Source organism: Xiphias gladius, chromosome 4, assembly GCF_016859285.1.
Source record: "Xiphias gladius isolate SHS-SW01 ecotype Sanya breed wild chromosome 4, ASM1685928v1, whole genome shotgun sequence".
NCBI classification, from domain to species: Eukaryota; Metazoa; Chordata; class Actinopteri; order Istiophoriformes; family Xiphiidae; genus Xiphias; species Xiphias gladius.
In genome coordinates, this window is record NC_053403.1 from 19896771 (window position 1) to 19901334 (window position 4564).

General features: G+C 48.0%; 1 pseudogene; it reads right to left on the minus strand.

The window, feature by feature from the left end:
• Positions 1-883: 883 nt before the first annotated feature.
• Positions 884-3850, minus strand: LOC120789347 (annotated as a pseudogene).
• Between the last annotated feature and the right edge of the window lie 714 nt (positions 3851-4564).

The window sequence follows — 4564 nt, forward strand, 5'->3', positions numbered from 1 at the left end:
AGACTGAACACAAATGACTCAATACACCTCCTTGCCAGAGGTCTGAGCTCTACAAAGTGCATTTTCTAGTTTTCTGTATAGTCATATTAGATTGTAAAATGACAATGAATGAGAACAGGCTTGTGGTATCTAGTATCGGTATCAAGATATTTAGGCAGGTATCGTATTCAAGTCATAATTTAGTTAATGTGACAACAATAATGAAGTCAGCTGTCAAGTTTGCCGTGATCTCCCCGTGCCCTCCTGCCTTCCTCTGAGACAGAGAGGAGCATGTTGTGTGTTACCACCATCTACTTCTCTTCCCTCTCTGTCCTTTTCCTGTCTGATATCCTGTGCATGATTCCTTTCCTTTGGTGCCGGATTGGTTTCTGCTAGGTTTGGCAGGAGGCCTTGTAGACTCCCAGGGCCGTGTTTTTTTTGTTTGTGTGTATATGTGTGTGTGTGTGTGTGTGTGTGTGTGTGTGTGTGTGTGTGTGTGTGTGTGTGTGTGTGTGTGTGTGTGTGTGTGTGTGTGTGTGTGTATGCGCACGTGTGTGTAGGAATTGTGCACATGTACCTGCAAGCATGCATGTATAATGACAGCAAGTGCTGGGTAGTAAAACCATTGTCTGTCATCCAGAGTGCCATGTGATTCCATCCTCTGGATTTAAAGCTTCAACATGATTCAAATGACGTGTTGTTTGGAATGCCACAGTGTTAGAAAGCTGCTTTTGAGTGGTCATAATGAGCGTGGTGTATTTGACCAGTTCTGTACATTTCCCAACTGGTTGCAAGATACATCTCTCAGATGCACTGGGATGCATCCTCAGTGATGTTCCTGGGGTCATAGAGGGGTTCAGGTCTTTTCATATCAGACCCCCTCCCCTGGCTGACCCAGCCGGAGTTAATTAAGTCCTGGCTTTATCTCAGCAGCAACAAGCCACGGGTCTGCCCTCTTTGTCCAAAGCCACCTGGTGGCTTTTTCTGCGGCTTCAGGGATGGAATGTATGGCCCCCCTCTTTGAAGCCTCAGTGATTTCGAGCCCAGTCAGAGCTTTACAGACTGAGTGCCCTGCAAAACCGCGGCAGCCTGCCAGCCTTGGCTTCTGCAGAGCTTCACAAGCTCCTGGCATTTGGCAAGCTTTCTCTCATGGGCCTCCCCCGTGTAATCCTCCCAGGACTCATCAGCTCCCGCAAGAACGACCGCTCAGTGGAATCAGAGAAGATGACCAGGTCTGGGCAGAGTGTTGTTTGTGTGATATGACCAGGGAATTTGAGTTACCTTCCAGGGTCCATCTCAGCTGCTGGTCTGGGGCTGCGGAAAGCAGGTGTGGTCTTGAAGTCAGTCGTTGGTAGTGCTTCTCTCCAGGTTTAAGAAAAGTGATGGTCTTCTGTCTAGGATGGTATTTGTTGGATTGTCATGCCATGGTGACCACTTCTGCGACTCCCTTAAGCACCTGGTCGTGGCGCCAGCGGTAGCATCCATCGAGTAGGGCTTTGTGGCAGCTGCTGAGGAGATGCTGAAGGGACCCTCTCCCAGCACAGAGAGGGCAGGAAGGCGATTCCGCCTTGCTCCATGTGTGGAGATTTTTTGGGCTTGTCCTAGTCCGCTTTGACCAGGAGTCTGATATGGTAGAAGTCTGCCAACTAGAAGTCCGACCAAGTGATACTCCACTGCAATGTGTTTTCCCACCTTGTCCAGGTTCCTTGCTGAGTGAGTCCCACCATCTTGCTGACCCACACGTCTTCTGCATGCACCTCTTCCTGGAGGGGATGTTCTTGCTCCTTTCCCTTGGCTTTACTGGCCTGGCAGCTTGGAAAATAGCCCAGGCCTGCTCGCCCTGTCGCCACTGTTCTGACAAGAGCCTTCTGCCTCAGTCTTGCCTCTGCCACCTGCAGCTCTCTGGCAGCGCTCCACTTCCTGCTAGTGCGGACCTCATTGCCAGCTGCTACTACTTTAGGGTCCATGGATTATTTGTATTACATCACTTCTCTTGTGCGTGTCACCATGAATTCTTCTGTGAGGCCACTGAAGCGGAGCTGTAGGGTGTTGGTGGACCCTTACAGAACAGCACTGCTTAAGCTCCTTGGCAGGCCAGGCCATCTTTGCAGGTAGGTGCTGGTTTTCTTCTCCAGGGCTTCCACAGTTGACATTGGAAACTCATTGGTAGCAGGGGCTAAAAAATCCTGGGCAGGATGGTGGGCTGGTGTATCCAAGCCTGAAATCAACCAGGCAACTCAGATTTGTCAACCTTGGTAAGCCAGGCTTCAAGGTCTCTGCAGGTCTCATGGATGGCAGCTGTGTCCTTCAGGCTGCTGTCAAAGAGGCCCAGGCTCTCGACTGGTTGTTTTGTCAGTGTTGGGATGGCAATACCGGAAATTGTGAAGCAGAATTTGTCCTCCACTTTTGTTTTCTTCAAAACAGGGGAACTTGACTTTGATGGTTTGAAGCTCATCCTTGCCCATAAAATGAGATTCTCAAGTCCTTGCAAGACCCACCTGTTGCCAGGAACTGATGATGTCGTATAAGTCAAGTCGTCCATGTAAGCTCTGATTAGCACCTGTTGCACGTCGGTCTTCGTCAGGGAACCTCTGCACTCCACCTCTGCTGACTTGACCATCATATTCATGGTGAGGCCAAAAAGGGTGACTTAGATGGTGCATCCAGTTATAATTCCCTTCTCAACCCTGTGCCACTCTGTTCTTATAGACCTGGAAGTGAACCTCATCTTGAAGTTGTTCTACTAATCCAGAATGAGGTCACTGATTTTGCGGAGGACATGGTGTCTCTCAAAGAGCCTCCTCTACTAGCTTGTGCGGTATGGACCCATAGGCATTGGCGAGAGCCAACCATAGGACCACCAGGTTGCCCTTTCTCTCCTTTGCCTCTCTTGGGAGTTGGGTGACAGCCCCTGTTTGCTCCAGGCAGCCAGGTGTTCCAGAGATCCCACCCCTCTGTACTGACGTGTCGATGTATTTGTTCCTCAGGAGAAACACTCTCAGTCGTTGGGATAAGATACTGAAAAATATCTTACCTTCTGTGCTGAGCATAGAGCTGGTTCAAAACTGCTTGATGACTTTGGAGTTCTCCTCTTTGGGGATCCAAAGACCCTCAGTGCACTTCCACTGGTTGGCAACTCTCCTCTCCACCAGATCACTCCCAGGATCTTCCACAGCTGCTGAAGTAGTCTCAGACAGAGTTTGTGCACACTGTATGGTACTCCACTTGGCCCTGGCCCTCTGATCTTGCAGCCTTGATGACCTCCTGGACCTCTTTCAAGCTAAGTTTCTTTATGTTGAACTCAGTTGTTGGAGGTGCTGGCCTTATCAGGGCTTTGTTGCAGTCAAGCTCCTGCCCTATTGTAGAGTCGCTCAGGGTGCTGCGAAGAAAAGTGTCAAACTCGTCTGGTGAGCACTCGAGGTGGCCACTCCACTTATCCCTGAGCAGCTTCTGAGTAAAGCTGAAGGGGTTCGCGATGAAAGCTGTCTGCTTCCTGGCCCTTTCCTTCCCCCATCTTCTGTGCCATTCTGCCCTCCTGAGAGACATAATCTTTTTCCTCAAGCTGTATCGCAGTTCTGCTAGTGGCTATCTTCACCAGCTGCCTTGTACTGCTTCTTGAGAGTTCTCAGCTCCTGCCACAGTTGTGTTCTTTCATGGCCCTGCGGTTCTTGCTGCAGGGTTACTTGTTGTTCCCCTTTTCTATATGGTCTAATCTCTCAGACGTGAGAGATTAGACCATATAGAAGACGTTTGTTCCACGCACCTCTTCCTTGAACTGCTGCCACTTGCTCTTGTTGAGACTCTGGATGGAATCCGGTGCTTGGAGGGACTGGGCCTTGTGGGGTGAGTTCTGGCTGTGCTCCTCCTGCATCTCACAAAGAAGCGCTCCTGTGCGTTGCGCCTGTATTTCCTTTTCCAAGCATTTAATTCTGGCCAGATTTTAAGGCCCCGCAAATTTTTACACTCTCTGCCACAGATAAATCTTGCAATCTTTGTTGTCTCTCCGTTTGCATGGGTTGAAAATCTTGAGTCCATCCTATTGGGGAACCCAACAATCTGAAAGTCTACACGACTTTTTAAATTGGTAGTCCATGTGTATTTAGGTGTGAAAAGTAAGCCTGGTTTCAAATGGTCTGCAAAGTTTATTTAAAACATCTTCTGGCATTGTCTTCACTTAATGGCTCACCAGAGCCATTAAGTTTAATGGCTCTGGTCTAAACATAGCTCCTGTTAAACAAAGGATTGGCTTTAATGCAGAGTTTTGTTCCACTTCTACATTCCAGTCTTCATGCTCATCTAACAGTAGAAGACTCACTGTTATCCAGTCCAGTCCTCCTCGTTCTTGCTGCGTTTCAGCGATATTCACGTCCTAAAACATTTCACAAATTTTCACAAATGCATAATTTTGATTCTGTATATCACCTGATCTATACCAAAATCCAGCTGTGGAAATACATTACTTGAATAAAAGTGCGGCAATATTAAGTGTATTTATTATAAGGTAAATACAATTAAAGTATAAAACTTAGCAGCATACATTATACATAATTGCCCGTTTCAGGTTGTTGTATTACTGTATTTTACA